Source organism: Halyomorpha halys, unplaced genomic scaffold, assembly GCF_000696795.3.
Source record: "Halyomorpha halys isolate HHAL.00 unplaced genomic scaffold, Hhal_1.1 Scaffold71.1, whole genome shotgun sequence".
In the NCBI taxonomy this organism is placed as follows: Eukaryota; Metazoa; Arthropoda; class Insecta; order Hemiptera; family Pentatomidae; genus Halyomorpha; species Halyomorpha halys.
In genome coordinates this window covers 2,638,660-2,661,417 of record NW_027107476.1, presented here as the reverse complement: position 1 = coordinate 2,661,417, position 22,758 = coordinate 2,638,660, and the positions used below count along the sequence as shown (strand labels likewise).

General features: G+C 30.3%; 1 non-coding gene across 1 annotated transcript in view; it reads left to right on the top strand.

The window, feature by feature from the left end:
- Positions 1 to 22,758, top strand: part of LOC106692795 (uncharacterized) — a 377,688-nt gene that overhangs the window by 190,977 nt on the left and 163,953 nt on the right. The window contains exon 3 of the transcript XR_010842978.1: positions 7,181 to 7,238. This is a non-coding gene — a transcript (uncharacterized protein). The remainder of the gene's footprint in view (positions 1 to 7,180; positions 7,239 to 22,758) is intronic.

The following is a 22,758-nucleotide window of genomic DNA, read 5'->3' as shown; positions in this document are numbered from 1 at the left end:
AATCTTAACCTGGATTTGAAACAGTTATTTGTATATATAATTTATAATTAATTAACTATTTTACCAGATCATTTACGATAAGATTTTAACAGAAAAGAACTTTGATTCAAAGAACCGTTATCAAAAGTGCTGTTAATATAAGTTTTCGCCAAAACTGTTATTTGTTTTTTTTATATTTTAAATAATATTAATCACATATACCTTTTTAAATATTTATGTAGTAGAGCTTAGAAAGGACAATCAAAGGAGAAAAACCTTTGCAAAAATTAGTATCATTAAAAACAAATAATAAAAATATTCTTTATTTCACTTGTGTCTGAGGGTTTTAATTTAATCACTGATTATGTTTCGGATATTTGTCCATCATCTAGTCCAATCAATAATATATAAAAAAAAAATTGATTTTATCTACCCTTTATATTCCGTTCCACTTTTACATAATGACTATATTATACACTGTGAAAAGAAAGTGAGTATCAATATATTTGTATTTAATTATCTTAAATTTCTTATCTTACTTCCAGAGAATTGTCTTGATTTAAAAAAAAAAAATGTCCTTTTTTTCCTCCTGAAATAAATGTTACATCATACTATTTAGCGAGACGTAATTTTTAATTGTATTATTGCTTTCGGAAATTATACTTTTTTGTACTGTTAAAGTTTTATTTATTTAAATAGATTTAATGAAATTCCACCCCCATTTGTTTTTGCTACATTAATTATTGTTATAGATTCATTTTTCAAATATGTCAATCTTAGAATTATGTTGTTGTTAATTATGTTTTGCTAACACTTTTATACTTTTGGCTTTTTTTAAAGTTCATTATATGTTGTTTGACCCTATTACTTGAAACGTCGATAAGGATATAGTAAAGAAATGATAATTTTTCATTGAAAAAATTCAACAAAAAGACATAATAATAAGGATACCATTTGATTTATTTAATAGATGAATACCAGGCTCAAGAATTTGAATAAATCGTGTGAAATAAAACTTTACTTTTTAGAGGTAGATGCATCAAATTTTGATAGAGAACACTTGAAATGTACAGAAACTTCGCACTAGAGTAGGCCAAAATTAATGATCGGTATATACATCTTATATAGGTTGTCGTATAGAATCCTACACCCTAGTTCTCTTAATAGATAAATTTAATTTAAGGTTGCATATTGGAACCGTTCAATTATTTTAAAATTAGTAACATTACAAAAGACTGATCTACATGACTATTATAAGGCCTATCTGGACATACGGAGTTGAGCTTTGGGGCTTCACTAAACCATCAAATCCTCCCGAATCCGATCCTTACAGTCCAAAATTTACTTGTTGTATACATGTTAAACAGTTGTAAATAACAATAAATAAATGATTAAAAAATAATTATTAACAATATATTTGAAATCTTAGCCGTTTTGTAAACGAATGTTGGATATTAATTCAGCTAGACTGGTGATTGTATTTGTTAAGGCTTACGATTCTATCCGCTTGAGGTTGATGACAGGATATATTATGTTTAAGAAAGGCTTTGATATACATTTTTTTTAAATGTCCGCATAATGTGGTTAGGAATAACTTTCCTTACAAGAGTCGCCATTTATGTTATGGACGATTTCTCTTGCTCAAGCTGGTTTATTATTCATGTACGTTTTCTATGTATCATCCGACTACAGAGCTTAGCGTCTTTCGACGTCTGCTTCACATTAAAATTCACGAAAACAGGTCCTAATAGATCATAAAAACAATCCAGTAACAGTTAAGCAAAGCGACCGCCGCTCTGGAATATATATGTATATCTTCACGATGGCGTGTTGATGAATGCTTGAATTTCAAATAACTGTAGCACAGGCTAATCATACCATCAGAAAATCACCTTTCGTAAATCTATTGCCTCCCTTTTACAATTTAAATTACACGGATACTTCATAAATCTTTGAGGGGACAGTTGACAGAAAGCCCTGCATCATTTACCTGTTAGTGAAATGTCACGCGAATATAAAGTAGCAATTTATGGTGGGACTTTGCTATGACTGATTTTATTACATTTAATCGTATAAATACTCTACTAACGTGAGAAAGCACTCCGTATTGATTATAATAGTGTTCGGTCTGAAGGGAATGAGATTTTCAGAACTTTGATAATAAAAATCCTGGAAAGTCCATTATGCTAAAGTTTGTAACAAACTTACAGACATATCACAAATTTCTGTTGCTAAAGTACTAAAATTTAATTATTAGTTTCTTAATTTATATAAAAACATTAATACATTCAGCACATGAAAAAATAATATTATTTAACTACATAATAAGTCAAGGAAGGTATTATTTTTTATTTTTTTGGTGAATCAACAAAAAATAAATTTTAAACCCTAACATTAAATGACAAAAACAATGAATTGAAATTTAAAATAAAAAGTTTACCTAAAAAGTATGCACTAGATTAAGACTACAAATTTACAGACAATTTACATATCGCCAGTCCAATGCCAAAATGGGGTATCTAAAAGTTTTGAAAGAATTTCGTCGAAAGAATTTTGACTTCAGATTCAACATGACTAATTTCTAATTTTGATCATTGTGCATTTTAAATCACTTACTTTATATATCCATTGGAGTTTTTATTTTTTGCGTTATGAAAAGATCAGAAAAGAAATATTTGTAGATAACCCTTTTTGGCTTTACACAAGCGACATACCGATTAGATACCTGTGTGGGAAGCCCGGATTATTTAATAATAAAATAGTCTGTTTATTTTTTAAAAAGTGCAAAATGTATTAAAAACAAATATTGTAAAGAACAGATTTTTAAAGAGACGAAGATAAGGAAATATTTGTCACTATTTTCGTACCCTTCATTAAGGATAATAACAATAGTAGTTCATACATATATAATACATGAAATGTATTATATATACTTTAGTACGTGTTCTCTAAAGTATACATCATACAATTCTTAATGAAGGGTATGAAAAAAAGTCGATATTTAAAAAGTGCCCAAAAATTTAAAAAACGGCATGAAGCCCGTCAATCCCGCCCTTCGTAGCAGCCTTACTAATCTGACTTTTCAAACAGAGAATTATAGGGAGTAGGTTGATCGATGTACGACATGTCACAATCTCACAAGAGGAGATCATAAAACACAAAAAAGGCTATTCTTCTCGGCCGGACCCGCCCCATTGAGACCGCAAATGATCGACTGTTCTGTATCACTTTTGAAATAATTGCTTATAATAGCAAGAGCCAACTTTAAGATAGTCAAATATTATAAATGTGCCTGAAATTGGAAAAGGTGTATTCGTCACTAAGGTGAGCTGGAGTATACAAACTTAATGGGAGAGATGGGTTTTGCGAGAAAAAAAAATTATATTTGAACTAAAGAAAATCAGAGATATATGTCAAGTGGTAGATAATAAGAATACTTAGAAGAGGACACAAATGATGAGATACTATATACCGTTTCATTACGAAAAGCTGTACCTCCATAAACATTCTTATTCGAGCACGACATAAATCCGTGACTTCTAAATAGGAAATTTTAAAGCTGGACATCAGAACACCTTATGGGAGTAATTTAGGCAAATTGCTGAGTAATATTAAATAAGCTATTTGATGGGTGGTATTTTCGGAGTACATGATTTAGTTTTACAACCCTTGGGGATATTCTGGAGTAGAAAGTCAGGAGAGATGGGCCTTGCAGGATTTCTGCATTCTTGGACCAGCGGTATTTTATTACCACTATAATTCATTATCTATCAAATATTTAACACCATCCATGCATTATATCACTCTATATTTGGACATTTTGCTACTACTTCACAATTTGACATGAGGCTGAACGCGACCCCCTTAATTTAAGTCACGTCACGTCATAAATCAAGTTAAAACGTCACGTTTGTGTGTTTTAACTTAATTATTCATTCAATTATTTTATTATTTTTATTTATTTAATTTTTAACTTATTTATCCATTTGGACATACGGAGTTGAGCTATGGGGCTCCACTAAACCATCTAATTCCTCTCGAATCCAATCCTTACTGTCCAAAATCCTTCATAAAATCCTTAATGTTCCTTACTTTGTCACAAATCAAATCATCCATCAGGACCTCAATGTCCTCTTTGTTGCCGATTTGGCCAGAACCAGATACCAATCCTTCCAAACCACCCAAACCAACTCGTTTCTCCTTCACTACCTAATAATCCTCCTAGGCGTCTGGAAAGAAGATGGCCTCGAGATCTTCTCCTTTAGAAATCTTTTTGGAGTTCTATCAATGGGTAGATTCTCCACATGTTTTTATCATCACTTACAGCAAATTTACTTGATGTGTATATATGTATACAGTTGTAAATATCAATAAATAAATTATTAAAAAAAAACTTATTTATCAATTAAAGTGTTTCTTTTATCCGGTTTTTATTATATTTTCCTTTGAATCTATGTATTAGTTTTGATCTGGTAAAATGTATTTATTTGTTTATTTTTTGGTAAACCGATCTACTGCTATGAATATTATTAATGGTTTGATCTCACATTGCCGTCTGTCTAATGGTGAATTTGTTTAGCGGGTCACTGGAGAGGATCTGAGAAGGTGAATTCGGGAGGGTGAATTTGTCGATCAAATGAAATAAAAATTGTGAAATGGTGAAATGGATGGAACAAGAAAGGAAAAAAATGGAATGAATTGAAATATTTGTATTTAGTGTATAGACTGGAATTGATTGTAAACTGTGAGGAAAAAAACTTTTTTTTTCTATTTTGTTATATCACGGCCCGATCACGGATTGATTAGTATGCTGTGTAATGTATCAACCCAATGTATTTGGGCAGCATAGCTGAATAAAGTATTTCTCTCTCAAGTTCCGTTTATAAGGTTCAGTATAAGAAAAGATGAATGACGTATGACGCAGATGTAGTTTTATCCCTTACCTTAATTTTTAGATTTTGTTGTTAATTATAAATTAATAAATCGTTTTTAGTCTATAGTTGAGAATTTAATTAAAATTTTTCCCCATTCAGTCTACGAATGATAATTTCTCACATTTCTCATTTCTCCACTCATTGGACGAGCAGGAGCAAGAAATACTCCTGAAGGTCGAAGCGGAGGACCGGATTACTGTCATCATCGCAGGTCCCGCTATCCTCCTAATGACACATTTACACCTAAGATCCTCTGTCGCTAATCCTTCTGCGACGTGCCTCAGGGCCTGTCATTTCTTTGGTGTCCTCACGCAATCTCGTGTTCTTGGAAGCTCTGGGAAATTCAACAGGAGGTGTAAGCTTCTTCAAGATGTAGATAAGCAACTTTTCAGGTTTTTTATAATTCAGATTTTTATTTAAATCGATAATTGATACCAAGTTGCTATCAATTTTTGTATACAGTTTTCTCCTAATTACCGAGTTGAAGAAGGCTATTCAGGATTTATTTAATTATCTAACTTTAATTAACTATCGCTTCTTGACTAATACCACAATAATGTATTGTATTTTCAACAATTATATATGTATATGGGAGTGCGGCGGCACTGTGGTAAGGCACGATGCTTCTAACTCCAAGAACCCGCATTCATATCCGGCTGGGCAGAAAATTGTTTTCTGTTACACTATAGCCTTGAGTCAACCCTGTGGGTTATGGAGCCCTCCAGTGGTCCACCCAGCTACATAAATTCTGTACCCTTAATTGGGTACAAACTAGGCGGCCGACCGTGATTCTGACCAAATCACCTTTTTGCACAACCATTGGTCAAGTAACCGTACTTTCTTACAAAGTATCGCATCCCTGACCCTTTATGGGTTGTAGCGGTACAGACTTTAATTTTTTTAATATATCGAAAAAAAATTAGCACATCACTTAATTTTTCTTATCACGTGATAGATAAACAACAACTTCTCATATTTAATCCTCATTTTAACAACAGTAACAGATACCACTGTTCGTTTGAGCGATTCCATTTAACTAAAATTAAGAAGTGAACAAAAAATATAAAATACTGTAAAATAAAAGATTAAATAGTTTCATAAAAATATATTATCTTTATTTTTATTATGAATCTTTCTCTGAAATTAATTTAGTTTTGGCATTAGAAAGTTATATATACGATAATTAGAAATCTCCTAATAGTAACTATTTCATTTTAATTTAAATTAATTACTTTTATTTCTAATATGCCAAAATAAACTATTCTCCATTATTCAGTTGGAATGTAGTTTCTCATTTATTGTCGATAATTGCGCTTTCGCTCAACCATAGCCATTCGATCATGCATTTGGCAAAATTAGGATTTTATTAAGCTGTAAAAATATGAGAAAATAATGCAAATAAAAAAAAAATCCCAGTTGCCGGTAGAAAGCGCATTCCATTCCGAGAATAACATTCTCGATCGTGGACCGTCCGCTTTCCATCGTAAGTTTCCATAATTCCATCATCCTCTGCTTAAGTATCCAGAAAATCGTTTCTTACAAGAAAATATTTTATTTTCTTACTTGAACCCTTAAGAGCAAAAGTGGTATAAGTCATTCCGTTCCCACTTAAATCAATGTTCAATATAAATTATTTGATTAATGACTGAATTAACATCAAATGCTTTTGAATATTTAGATTTATTTGTGACTGACTAGTTTTAAAAATTAACATCTATTGTTACTTACTAAATATTTTATAGAAATTCCTCTAAACTTTTGACTATCCCAAAATTCCAGGTTTAACTTACATCACTTTTGCAATAAATCTCTCATTTTCCCTTGAATAATTTATTTAAATAATAATATATATCTCTTACCTATACAATTTAGTCCTCAAAATTTGTTTATTTTATATGGCGGTACAACAAGGCGTGTAGGTTGTCGAACCTATTTTATCTAATGCACAATAAAATTGCAACTTCATAAAAAATATATATAAAAAAATTACATTAGCTTTCTAGAATTAAAACCTGTTCTAAGAAGACACCTGGGCCTGGGTAGAAAGTCTGTATCGGATTTCAATCACCCAAACGTGACCGATAGAAGCCATTTGCTTGGTAATAATCTTTACATAGATTTTGTAATTTAATTTTTTTTTTTTTAGTTGTTGATTTTCATTTACTTATTATGGAAAATATTTACATTATTACATTAACAAATAGAGAAATAAGAAATAGTTCTGAAAAATTTTCAAATTCCTAACACTTTTTTTTTTATTGTTACAGCTGCAGTTCGTACAGTGGACAGCCTTCATCATCGTGACGCTCTCAAAATGTACTTATAGTGAGTATCAGTTACCAAATTTGGGCTTCCTATTACACCTTAACGGTACAACTGTGAGTGTTATGTTGGGCCAATACCAAGCAGATTACCGTCTCATAAAAAAATAAAAAATGATATAATGGCAACATCAAGGAAAAGATCATTTCCGTTTGGTCCCTAGTTCATGATAGATGTTTTTAGCCTATCTTTCCAACTTAAACACGATACTAATAATTAATGAAAAAAAAACATATTTTATCTGTAGATGTGATATTTAATTGGTATTTATTTTTTTTCGATTTTATGTGCTTGAAAAGGAAAGCGTATTTTTTTATTTTTTATTCTTTTTTTTACTATTCTTGATCTATTGAAAAGTTTTCACGCCGTTTTCCAATTTTAGGCGCATTTAAAATGTGACTCCATGAAACTCATAAATCTTAAAGTTTCCTCTTCCCGTTTTAAGCAAATATTTCAAAAGTGATATGGAATAGTCACTCCCCGGGGTCTTGGAGAACGCCCACTACAACAAAATTACAACTCAAAAACTCCTTAAAATGTAGGCCTTACAGAAGAAGAAACAATAAATTTCAGAAATATGGGTTATGAAAAAAAAAGGTCTTGGAAGGATGACTTTTTTATATGTGTTATAATCTCCTCTTGTGAGATTGTGACATGTCGTACATTGACCAATCTTCTGGCTATAATTGCCTCTTTGAAAAGTCAGATAAGTAAGGCTACCAAGAAGGGCGGGAGAGGGTTTCACTTATGCACCCACGCACACACACATTAACTAAATCCAAAGTTGAAGAAAAAACCAAAAGTGATTCCCAGCCGGCATTGAATTTGCTATTGTCAGTTTACTCATGGCTATCTTCTAGTAGTCCTTGGCACACCCACTTGCCACAAATGTCATATTGTCGTATAAACAAAGGACGACCTGTACGATTTCCCACAACAGACCGAAATTTGGCATCAAAGATTTTATTCCACACACTGAATAAAATTTACCCAAGTAGACCTATTCTAAAAATTACTCAGCCCATTAAGTAGAGTAAAAATATCACGAAAATTGTACTGTTTTATACAAAAAAAATAAAAAATATATATAATTTATCACTTTAAACAATAACGTATCTCTGAATAATTGGTTTATCATTCATTATTAAATGAATATAAATTTTAAGAAAATCAAATTTGCAAGCGAATTTTAAAGAAATGTTAAATTGTTCTTGCCGAAAGAAAGCTCTGTCGGAAGAACCCCCTATTACCGGTTTGACTCGGACTTTTACAATATCAGCAGTAAACTTTTGAATCCCAAGAAGGAGCCAATAAAACCACTTAAGTGGTGATGATTGCGAAATTGTGTATTAAAATTCAGAATGTACTTTGCGAGTTCGCCATTTGTACGGCGTATCAGCTACAACATCCCAAGAATACCAAATTAGTTTATCTCTATGAAACGGAATGCGAAAAATTTATTTAACTACCGGTGGGGTACTTAACCTCTTGAGAGGGTCATGTTAAACATGAAATCCAGTATAGAAATTGATAACAAATAGTTCATTTTAGTTTCACTAATTGTGTGAAATCGTTATTACCTATAAATAGTGATAACCAATATAATTTATAATAACTAGTTCCAGTATTATATATGAGTTTTTAAATAATTCATTCTAAAATGAATTTCGAATCCGGCTGTAGTAGATAATTATTTTATTTTTCATTGTAGCCGTGATCCAGCCCTTTGGGTCCGGGAGCCCTCCTGGGCCCATCCAGCCTCATGAAGCTGCCTAAATTAGGCAAAAATCAAGCGGTTGAGGGTGATTCTGATCTAATCACCTCCTTGCACAACCGCTGGTCTAGTAACAGTACTTCCTTAGGTGCAGTAGAGGGATTGTAGCGGTACATATTTAATTTGTACAAAAAAATTTAATTTTTTTTTTTCTTTCGACGTTAACTTTTATTTCCATTTGTCATATTATTTATTTCCTACATCTCCATAACAAGTATACGTTTTGGGATAAACATACCCCATTCCAGACTATAACACTAATAATTTAAGGAATAACAAATATATTTAATACGGATTAACGAATATTTCACAAAATATTTTTAATAAATATTTCACGAAATGCAGTCAAGCATTTACTTTTAATTTAAACTAAACAATCTCGACCATCAATTTATCTTTTACTTATACTACTGATAGATGAAATAAAAGTTAATAAAATGGTACAAAAGGCAAATAGAAGATTCAAATGAAACAAATTAAATAGACCATTTAAGGCAAGAACCTTAATAGTTATTAGTGTTAATAAATGAAATATTGCCAATATGGTTAACATTTATTTAAATGTTTTTTTTTTAATTTATGTAATTAAGTATCATATTGTTTAGTTTATATGATATGGTTTAGATGACATTGAAATATTTACTAATTTTTAAATTGGTAGTTTTATAGCTCAGAATATAGGGGAGTGCTTAACGTGAAATTGTTGTGAAAATAATATAGTGGTATATTAAATTGAAATAAATTTTTCCCTGGTAATCGATGATAATTGACAATTTGTCCGTGAACCATTGGATCCAAAGAGAATTTTTTCTTATAGATAGATGTGTCAATAATTCGAAAATAACAACAAGAGTTGTAGTAAATATATTCTAAAGAAGAAGTGAGTTTTCTTGTTGGATAGTCAACAGAAGCCGTTGATCGTGCAGAAGATGAATATCCTCTCACATTGTCAACGTCCACTGGATTGCGTGACTCAGAAGATGCCTTGAAGCAGGTTAGGCCGACCGTTCTTCCCTTCAGGGAACGAAATAATTATTGTTACTAATGAAGTGATTATATTAGTGAAATGAAACCTCAATATATTGGAGATCGACAGGGAAGGTTATTTTTCTCCGTAGTAAAGAAGTTTCCGTTAAGGAGTAAACTATAAATTAAATCAAAGACTTATACCTCATAATTCCGAAAAAAATCAAAATATATTTATACATATCTTCAAAACTTAAATATAGTTTCAACAAAAATTCTTCACTTTCGAGAATATTGACTATTCAAATGTAAATAATTATCAGAAGTTTTTAAATGAGTCATATTGAGAATTTTATATTGTTTTTTTCACAAAGAAAAATATGTACGCAGTTCAACAAAATATTTCGTAATCTATACTTGAAAGAACTTGGGAGTATTCCACAATGATTTATTATAAAATTAACTTTTAATTATATCAATAAATAAGTTGGTTTTTTAAAATCACTAATATTTAACTAATATTTAACTCAAGCCATCCAATGAAGAATCAAATCGAAAAACGATTTATGAATTTCCATTCCCAATTACCGATAGTTAAAAGAACAGTGGCTTATAACTTAGGAAACCCAACTGCAACCCGAAGACTGGAGCCCAGGCTGCTACAGGACTTTCTGTTATAACTTCTATATTTATAAGTTCTGTTATTGACCCAATTTAATTTTATTCTATCTTATTTTTTTTCCTCTTCATCTTTTTCTTAATTTCACTTTCTTTTATTTTTTTTTGTTATTAGAGGGCAACTGTTTGTTTTGTTAGGTCTATAGATGTTGTTATTTTTGTTATCAACTTTACTTTTCTTTCTTATTAAGAATTATTATTTTTATCTATTTATTTTATCGTACTTTTTCTCATTTGTAACACTGTACATAGTTAGGGGTGTCTTTTATACGAGACTATACCCCCCATAATCAGTTGTTGTAAAAAAAAAAAAAAGGTAACTTTTATATGAAACTTAATGTAAAATGTAACTTTTAAATGAAAGGCCCACCAGACCGATCCGGTATTAGATAAATAAAAAAAAACATATCTGAGACAAATAAATAAATAATAGATTCAAACATAATGCATAATTTGTAAGAAGGAAATTGAAAATATACTCACTTTTTATTGTGATTTTGATTATAGTTGGTTTTCGAAAGAAAAAGGCTAGGTTAGTTATTAATCATTTCAGAATGTTAAAAACATAATATTAATCACTTTTTTTGTTCATAATTGTTTAAAAGACCAATTATTTTCATAAAAATAAGTTCAAAAGTTTTACTGGCGAAAAATATTATTTCTGTACTTAGAAATAGAAAAAAATCATTTTTCTTTTTATCTTCTACGTTATTCATTTTGATTCCAATAGGCATTTGCCAAATTTTACTAAGCCACTACTACCCGATACTATGCACGGTTAACCACCATTGGCACTAAGCACTAGCTCGTAACTTTAACCAGACACGATGAGACCAACCATCGAGTGTTTAACATTGGAATATGGTACCATCGTGTAGCAGCGGCTTTAGCCAAGTTTAGCAATTGCATTTCCAAAGCCGATATTTCAATTCCGATCAACTGAAATATTAATTAATTTGTTTTTCTTTAATGAGATATGTAATGAATGGTCTTGAAATTTATTTTAAAATATTTGTTGATTTTTAGATAAATACTTTATCAATTTTACAATTCGTGTAATTAATCTGAAAGTGTAATAAGGACCACCACTTTATGTCATTGCCTAAAAAAAAATTTGTATGTAAAATAAAATTACACCTTTGAAAAATGTAATATATGACATATATAGCAAAAGTGTTATTAAAAAGTCAAACCAATCCCTACATGGGACTCCTTAAAGCTTAAAACTGTGTCAATGACAAAAAACAAAATTTTACATCTTGTTTTGACTTTATAGCCCCAAATAATAAAACCCAAATAAGAATTTAAACTATAAATAAATAAAAATGTTTAATCATCCTTAATAACTACAGTAACTAAAAGATTCGAAGAGGATCATACCACTGAAGGTAACCAACACTTTTTCACTCCATCCAAAAATGACACTTGTGATATCGATACCACTAATAAATCGTGACACTGTTCGATTTGACATCGCTAGCGTGCTGCGGTTTGTACCGTTGAATGTTATCAGCCACAAAGAGTTGGATCCCGCAGTGCACCAGCTTAGGTTTCGTCGTTTAGCAAACTGCTCGTCACAACCGCATGCTTGTGGTGGATCTTTATAATTGTTTAGAAATGATAGTTTCTTACTGTTTAACATTCCGTTGTGGGTTCTAACGAAATTCATATCTCATAAAAATAGTTTACTTTTCGGGACAGGTTTGTGGATGTGATGTTCCAAATATACCTGGCATTTGGTTCATGCTTTCTTTATAATAATTTAATAGATTAATTCTGAATATACAACCAGTGATGCGGCGAGAGCGATGCGCTGGGATCTTTTGAGCTCTGCTCTACCCCTCACACGTGGGGGATAGAGTGGTCTCAGGGATCTTCAGGTCTATTGTGTAAATATTGTATATAACAGTGTAAATGTGACTAGAGACTATATTATTTTATCATTATGTTATTTTATTTATTTATCTTTGATACACATTCATTCACACATTCAGTGATCATGTTCATTTTGTTTATTCTCCTGTTTGTATATATTTTAAGAGTTTTTTTTTTATTCATTTATTTATTTTATTTTATTTTAGTATGTATGAGATCATTCATCACTATTACCTATTGCCCACAACTGTGTGGCAGATTGTAATATCTATCGATAAATAAAAAGTATTTAAAAAATTAAACAAATTCTGAATATAAATAATGATTTGTATCCATTGGTCTCCACCCAAGAGGAATATTAATTTTTCTAAAAGCTTACATAAACTCAAAATCCGACGATAAGATCTAGGAGATTAAACACACTCGAATGGCTAGAATACCAAAACAAAATTTTCCAAATTTGACACCATTTAGTAGTAGTAGTAGTCTCCTACAGATTTATAATATTTGCAATAAATAAAAATTTGATTAGATATTTAATAAGGTATGTTCAAATCTTGAGTACATAAATTTTAATATAAATTACAATAATTCAATCCTAAAAAAATGAGAAAATTATTAAAACTAATAAGAAGAACTTAGGATAATTTAGAAGGTTATATTTTCTTATGAGTTACTTTTTAATTTACCTGTTATATGAAGAATGCGATGATTTAATTACATGTTAAAGATAACTATTATAATATAATTAAAAACCTTGTTTGAGACTGGTCTGTTTATTAATTATAATAAAAACATCCTTGTAGTATCACACTTCTCCATTCTCAAGGATCTAATTTACAATATCGCAGCTAACATTGTTATCTAACTGTTGCAGGCTATTATGCCTTTGTAAAATTTTATCTTAGTCAATATCATATTATTATCACAATTTCACTTATCATAATTATTCAGTTTACAATGTCTATTACAGTCGGTCACAATATCAACAATGTGAGATTGGCCTAAACGTAGGAGTTGCAAGAAACAGTGTGAGACAATGGTTATTTTTATTATAACTAATAATTATTAATATTTTACAATGAATGTTCTCATAGAAAAAAAAAAACTTGTTGGATGATAACACCTAACAACCATAATTATGTGATGACAAGTATGAAAATAATATGTTACTAGTTGTTAAAATAAATGTAACTTTGTAAAATTCTAAACAAAAATTTATATTATTTAGAATAAAACATACATTTTTAGTAATTTCATTAATTAAAAAAATATATATGACAAATATGTAGAAATACATTAATTTTGTCTGAACCAATCTTAAATAATTAAGTAATATAATAGGGGTACTCATGATGTTGTTTTAACTGGACAATTTTTTACCATGTTTAATGTTATAAGTATAGGATTGTTGTTTGGAAAGTTTGGCTACAGAGTGGCTTGTTGATCTTCTAATTTATTATTTTCATCCATTGCTTAAATAGTGAAAAAACACCACAAAAAATAATACAACATACTACAAGCAAATAATATGTATAATATTACATGGCTTTTTACATTACTTGTTACTAAGACCACTAACAAAATGATGGCGAGCTCAGCTGGTCTGTTGCGTTACGTCATTCCTCATTCAACAGACCTAGTTACAGACTCCCAACCATGTTATATGTTATATCATTTTAACATAGTAAAGGAAGGAAATATTTCTCCATTTAACATGAGTTTTTCCATTTAACACGCTTTAACATGTTAAACTAAAGATCAAGAATACCCCTAATGTTAACTGTAATAGTATTCTCTGTTTATTGCCACATTTATTTCAACTTATCAACTTGTTAATTATTTTTTATTTTAATAATCATAATTTAATGATATATAAATTTAAAATACACCGTAACAAGCATACATTACTGTATAAAAGCATTTGAATTTAGTCGTATACACAGTTAGTCTAGGATAAATCAACCCTGATCATAATTTATATATCTTAGGAGAGCTAAATTCACTTAAAACAAAATGGTGTTTATCAATTTCCTGGTTACATTACTGCTGTTTTAGACCGATTCAAGATTTCTTTTCGAATCTTGCCATTAAGTCCTGACATTAATAGAGCTTTATAGAGCTTCCACGCTTATTAATTTATTCTTATAAATTATTTTACTACCTTCTGTAATCGACAGTATTTATTGATACAGCTTTGGGGTTTCGTTTGCTAACGGTAAGGCGCGAACGACGACGCACTCGGGACTGAACTCGTGTATGTGTATCAGGGAGGGCGTGCTGGGAACGTCGTGAACCCGCAGCGTGACCCTCCCCATTCTCACGCAGCCGCGTCACTCTGTCACCACTATCTCGACTCGCCGGTTAGTAGGCTCTACTACTGCCGAGTCCTCAATTATGCTGATAATTTAGTGGTCATTAAGTAAATTTATTATTTAGTCCGGGAGCAGTTTAACTGATTTCCCGCTTTCTTGAGATTCCCTTTCTGCTATAAGGAACGCGATGAAGGTTTTTTACTTCATAAAACCTAGCTTGAATTTGTAAAGGTTTCCATTATAGTTTACGGCTCTGATATGAACAAAATTTATCTTCGGAAACTACTTTCTATCATTGAGAGTGTTATGAAATGAGAAAACTTTATGTCTAGCTTACTCAACTTTCTAATCCTAAAAAAAAAAATATATAATAGCTAAATGATAACAATAATAAATGATTCTTTATCGTCTTAGAGTTATTAATGGATTTTAAAAAATCCGTTAATAATTATTATAGACATTACTACTTAATTATATTACCTTTTCACAAAAAGATAGCTCGGTTTTCGTTCACCACTAGCCGCGAAAACTAATGAACTCATCTTCATCAAATATCAATAAACTCCAAGACCCACTTTTTTCAAACACCTTTTTTTTCGTTAATTTCTGATAATCTTCCTAGACGTTTAAAAAATGGCCTCGAGACCTTCTATTCCATGACATTGTAATATAAATCTCAGCACATTTATTTTTTTTTTGTATTTAGTACAGTTGAGTTCCTCAGCCTCCACTGGCTCATTACCAGTGACGCGGTAAGACGGATGCGCTGGGATCTTATGAGCTCTGCTCTACCTCTCATACCCTCCCCACGGGGGCTCAGGGATCCACAGGTCGATAGTGTAAATATTGTAAAGATATTTGTTTTCATGTGCATAGTTTGATTAAATTTATTTTCTTTATCCCTCTGTTTCCCTAGAGAGAGATTGTATTTATTTTTATGTATTTTTTTTTTCATTTATTTTTATTAATTTAGACTTTTTTGTTATTTTATTTTAGTATGAATGTGATAAATCATCACTATTACCTATTGCCCAACAACGTTCTGGAAGATTTTAATAAAAATATAAATACAAATTTGAAACAAAAAAAGTACAGTTGTAAATTTAAATAAACAAAAAAATTGTACCAACCGTTGACATCCTCTCCAAGGTCACCAGATGGTTCAACAATAACAAAAGCTATCGTTGATTACAGTTTTTAAGTAGATTTTCTTCAGGAACTACCAGTCCGATGTAAATAATTATTTTTGCTTTTAGCTTATCGTTTATTGAGGAACGGTGCAGTGACCCTAAACGTCAATTAATACAGCTTCGTACCCGTGGAAACAGGTTTACTTCTTTAAATTTATTATGTTAATTAGTGGAAATCCTATTTACATTATTGGGGTGCATAAGTCTAACGACTATAACTTATTCAGAAATAAATTAAGTTTATATTTGTTTCTTGTAATACTGCCATAAAATATCAAATATTGGTCAAGAATAATAAGAGGAACGTTCAAACGTGCTGGTTGAGTTGAGACTTAAAATTGCAGTGGCCCCGACTCAAATCCGGCCTGAGGTGTCAACTTTTATTTTTAAGGTGTCAACTTTTAATTACCCCTGTTCATAACCCCCTAATGCCAGAAATCATTAACAAGAGAGTCATATTTAAAAAAAAAAGTCATGGAAAATAATGCATAAAAACTCGAAATATGCAAACTAGCCCCCTCTCTAGTTCAGTCTATTTAATTGTTCGAAATTTAGTTAAACATGGCTTAAAAAAAAAAAAAAAGAAAAAGCATTTACATCAAATATTGCACCGAGTGCATTTCCAACACCTCTGTTACATTCTGGAGCTGAAGAGATAATAATGTACCTAACCCTTCCTTTATAATATCATAAAAATAACCATCAGTAAATTGGTACAAGAGCGCTCTCGTGACCACCTAGATCCGACCCCTTGTTCCGGATACCAGAGAGATAGGATCTATGTCATGCAATCTCTGGAGGGAGAAGCATTCGATCCTCACTGTCCACGCGTGGTTAGTCCCAATTTATCGAAGCAGCTAACTGCTTTGATAAATCGCTTCGGAACCGCCTTGTTAGGAACTAAACTAGCAGTTAAAAAAAAATTGGAAAATCACGAAGGTAACGATATCCTCGGTATTTTGTAAAATCAGGCTCTAATAAAAAATGTAATTCTTATCTCGAATGTTTTTTTCTATCCAGTATCGTTGCTTGGGGTTTGGGGTTGCTTCGATTCTTTGGGGTTCGGGAAGGATTCTAGGTCCCTTGCCAAAGAAAAAAATAAATAAAATACAATTATTTTTAGCTGAAAAACAATAACTTTCTCGCCTGATTACAAAAAAAAAAAATTGATTTATCTTTACAAATATCCATGTTATAATTCTTGATATATCGATTATAAATTTCTTGAATATAATCCTTTAACACTATAAGTTACTCACCCCTAACTCAGCAATCGAAACCGATTTGAATATTTATATTTGTTAGGAATGTAATTAAGGATCGAAGTAATTTATTAAATTAATTTTTGGAATACTGAACTTATTTTTGAAATATTTTTAAGTTGTTATTTTTTTCACATTTCAATAAAAATCGGCTGTTGCTAAAGAAATTAAATTACTGTATTCTATATGTTCCCATATAATCAAAATTAGGTACGAAGTGCTTTCTACCAAATAAAATTTTTGGAAAATTAATTTTATTACTACTGATTGTTACAACTGTACGGTGTTACTATTTACTGACTCATAAATATTTATAAGTCTCTCGTCGAGAATGTAAATGCGGGAAGGGATACTTCGAATTTAAACTGAACCTTAAAATTTACAAATTTGAAGCATATAAAACATTTAATTGCTAACAAAAAAAATCAGTTAATACAAAAACGTTCGCAAGAAAGAGCCCATTTAATTTAATATTATCATTATTGGAATCTTTAAACCCTTCGCCGACACACTTTAGTTGTTTATGTCTAATTTGTGGGTAATGAAAGAAATTTGCTAGTGGAAATAGGCAACGGCATCCTCCCACACACTCATAGCAAGCACTTATATTTATTATATCTTTTAGAAATGTGAGTGGGTGTCATTGATAGGTACTTTAATGCTATTTGCTGTATAAAATAAATATTAACTCTTCATCAAGTGTGGGATGATACGGAAATTTATCACCACGCGGTAATTATAAAGATGCTATACTTCATTAAAGTCTTATGGATATTTTTTACTCATACACACACACAAACACTGTTCATTTTTCTTCTTTTCCGCCTTGAAGATTTTTGAATACATGTCAGTCCAATGATATTAATTTTTTTTAACTTTCAGCGTTATCTTTTGAAGCATTCAAATCATATCCTACCCGAAAAATTCTCACGATCATTTCACATCCTCAATATAATTACGACCACATATTTATGTGTGTCATTTTTGTTTTTATTTTACGAATTAACATTAACTATTGGATACGGATACAAAAATAATAAATAATGGCTTTCAGTTTTTGCTAACCCCATTACTGATATCAAACGGCCCTTAAGATAGAACATGAATTTTGGTAAAGATTTCATGACATTTAACTGAAAAAATCCGAGAAATATATTTTTTTTATTTAAGTATATAAAAATATGCTCTTAAAATTTACAGCCACTATATAAAAACTCAGGATTTCAGAAATTAATATATAAAGAATTAATGCCCTTTTTATTTCGAGAATGCACAGCTGGGCTCAGGGCTTTTAATGACTTGATACCATCTCAGAAAAACAGAGTCTATAGAAAGTATGAAGTCATCAAGTTGAGAATGTTGACCCAAGAATTGAAACCTAAAATTATTTCATTCCATCATGCGGCAATACCTAAGGTAATTTTATTAATGTCAGTCTCTGTTAATGACTGGTGTAAATGGAAAGATGATATTTATAATTATAATAATAAATAAACACAACAAAGAACGTTTTTTTAAAATAATTATTCCTTTTTAATTAATTCTACTTCAATGGAGCATAACAGGTTTCTCAACGAATTTCTTTTCTCACAGCTGACAAAGGGAACGGAAACAGAGCTATGGGAACAGAAAGGATTAAAGAATGATTTTTTAAATCAATATTTATTTTTTAAAAAAACTTCACATCTTGACTTGATTATTGGGAATGGATACTTTTTGGAGTCGTGGGATAAATTAAGTAGTTCAATACTTAAACGTTGGATGGATTGTTGGAGGTTGAGTTAGTTGGTTCGATTAACATTTTATCCTACAGTTATTTCAAAAATAAACTGTTAAGGAGCATGCATTTTTTAAATATATCCTGAATAGCGTCAATTAGAAGATAAATAATAGAAAAAGATTTGATATATTTAAATGAAATCAGTATGTTGTGATATAAAAAAAAAACTAATAAAGTTTCCGAAAAGTATTTAATTATTTTTCTTACCATGGGGAAATAAACCTTTTTTATCACTTATTTACTTTTCATTACACCAGAACAACGTTTCGGGCTTTTTTGCTCACCAATAACCAGTTCCATTACTTTTCAAAATAAAAATATTGCACAATTAACAGTTAAAAAATATATATATTTCTAATTTCTATTAAAAACTTTAAAATAAATTTAAAGTCATTGAAAATATATTTTACTATTTATACTGCTTTATTCATTTACAATTTTTAAAAGCTTTTGAGTTCAAGCGAAAATTTGATTGTAATTATTTTTTCTTTACTTTAGCTTATTTGATGGACATATTTCTTCTCTTTAAAAGCAATTTTCATGTTTAAGTCCAAGCTATTTCAATTTTTTCTCTTCATTAGTCATTTTTTTACAATTTAAATTGTTACTTTTATTTTATGTTAATATTAATATTTTAAAGTTATTATTTTTATTTTTACACATTACCTCCAAATTACTTCTTATATCGATTTTTATTAATTAGGCTACCATGTGTAAGCTTTTTACTTATTACTTAGTGCCGTTAAATGCCGTGTTTTTAAAAGTAAGCTTTTTTTCACGTTTATTGTGAAAAAATATACTTGTCTCAATAAATAAAAATAGTACGTAAAATTTAATACAAAAAAAATTGTGATATTTAGACGATAGGAATCGCTCTAAGCTTAAAAAAAAAAAAAAAATCTGATTTTATCAATATTCATCCCAAATATTTACTTATTCTTTATTTACTAAAAGATTGAATTTACTACAGGCGTACATATTTGATTGCTCTTGATCTTTTGATAAATAAACATGTAACTAAACCACTTTGGTATCAATCATTGATCATTTGGTTTTAGCTATTACATGACATAGGCAATTAGACTGCAAAAAAGACAATTTAAGGAATTATGACTTCAATGATTAAGGTAGTCTTCTTGAGAATGGCCTAAGGGCTGAAATGTTGGAGGTTTTTTTTAAATAAATAGTTGAGAGAAAAAGTGGTTCATTTCAAGTTTGTGTTAAAAAAAAAAAAAAAAATGATGTCTGAGCGCAGTGACACAGTGATAAGGCACTATGCTACTAACTATAAGGAGAGTGTTGTAGATAAATATTTTTTGGTACAATGTAGTCGTAAGTCAACCCTGCGGGTTCTTCTGTGGTCCACCCAGCCTAAACGAGGAGAAAATCTATTCACCTCCTTGTTTAACCGTGGTTCTAAAATCAGTGCTTCCTTCAAGGGTCGTTGCGGTTCACATTATCATTATTATTATTATTATTATTGTTTTCAAGCACTATTATGTTGTATTTAACTTTGCTATTGCGATTAAACTACAAACTGCTATTTGTTGCATTATATATATCAGCTAATAAGTTCCAGGTTCTGCCGGTTCAATTTCCATATCAAAAGAAAAGATTGAGATGTGCAGAATAGCCTGAACAAACGCTACACTAACCTCAAGGTATGGAGGTGTTAATTACGGTTTCCCCACTACCGTTGCACGGTTGTGCAACGAAATGGCATCTACTTTCTCTCGTGCAATTGCACCCGCCGGCATTGACTTTCATACGAAGCAGAGCGGTGGATGGTCCATCCATTGACCTCAGGAAGTGGAGGATGGGCCCATCGGAAAGGTCCAGGGCCGAGAGCCCTAACCGGTTGTACAATAAAAAGGTTACCGGGTAACGGCCGTTTGTTCAAGGCTTATCATCGACCGCTGGAGATTGACCGTCGAATAACAGGACTTCTTCGGATCTGTTTATGACAATAACCTCCGCTCGCTTAGAGATATGTTCCACTGGCCACTTTTCACTGTCAATAGCTGGCAGAAGCATATGCAGTACAGGTTTTGGAACGGAAAAGCTTTACTATGCATGCTTCTTTAAATTTTTGACAGTCGAAATCGGTCGTTGGGATAAGTCTTATCTTATTGTTCGACCAAACTAACTGAATCGTTTCACTTGTACATTTAAATGAAGTTTTTAGTGGATTCGAGATTAAAGTAATGCATCGTGATTAAAACGTAAACATAACTATTATATAAAATTAATATATATTAGTAGTAATAATGTAAACATTGATATTTTTAAACACCAGTTATTATGGAAAACGGTTTTATTAATATTTGAACGTTTAATTATAAAATAAATTTTTATTTTCTCCTCTATACTTAAAATAAAATAGAATAACATATAGTTCAAATTTCATAGTATTTTGATTTCTTCTATTTTTTGTCGTTATTTTTATTTTATAGAAAGCAATTCCCTTTCTTATTAATATTATAGGTTCTTTACTGGATGAGTTTTCATTAATATAATGAGATGTAGTGAAAATACTTCTCCTTATTATAATAATTTATTTTAATGAATCATTAACAATGTTTCGGGGCTATTACCCTATTATCAGGTTATCTACAATACAAATTTACACTATTCACATTATGCATACAACAATTAAATTAATTAACCACAATTTTCTTATTTAAAACCTTCATATAAATACATCTTACATACTTATTCATTTAAATCCATCTATTTCCAAGACCTTATATCTGGTGAGTTTTCTACCTAATAATATTTATTTTTATTTAATATTTGAAATCATAAAAAAAATATAGGTTCAATATTCAAGTTTAGTTAAGTGTAATCATGGTTGTACTTCTTGATGTTTGCTACATCATATAGGGTGTGTATGTATGTATTAATTAAAATAATTTATAATATGGAAATTTAAAAAAATATTTAAATCAATCTGAGTGCAATATTACGAGATATGAGATTGAATAAACTTTAAAAATTGTTTTTGCTTTTTTTAGTTTTTTTTTTTCTAAATGTTTAAATCATTTCCTTAGTTATGCTTTCTAAATATTTAATTGATCATTTTAGTAGAAAAAAAATTAGTTCAGTGTTTACTTTGCTCAAAGTATTATACAATAAATTTAATTTCCCTAATGATGCTGAATTACATGCTCTGAAAAATCAAAGAACTCAATATTTATTCCTGATTTCCTTGTGATAACTGCCTGTTTACGTTAACGATTCCCTCATAATTAACAGGGTACCGCACAATCAAAATTAATATTCATCGTATTACCTTTTACAAGTTTTTATGATAGTATATTTTATTTTATTTTTTTGCTAACTAATCAGTTTCTATTTATATAGTAAATATTAGCACATACCTCTTTACCTATGAGAGGAAAAAAAAGAACGAAAAAACATCAAGCATAAAAATCATGCATTAATCATAATATTTTTTTTTATTCGTGTTAATTTTGCCAATCCAGAATACTTTTCCTTGTTGAATAATCTGTATTATATATATATAAGTTACGGTACGGGAGTTACGGAGTCAGCTGTTATTTCAATGTCAGCTGACTGAGGGGATCAGCTGATCGAACGTATATAAGAGATGTACCGAATACAATAAAGCCGGTATGTTACAGCAGTTCAAACGTGTTACATCTTATTCCTTCCTCTCTTTT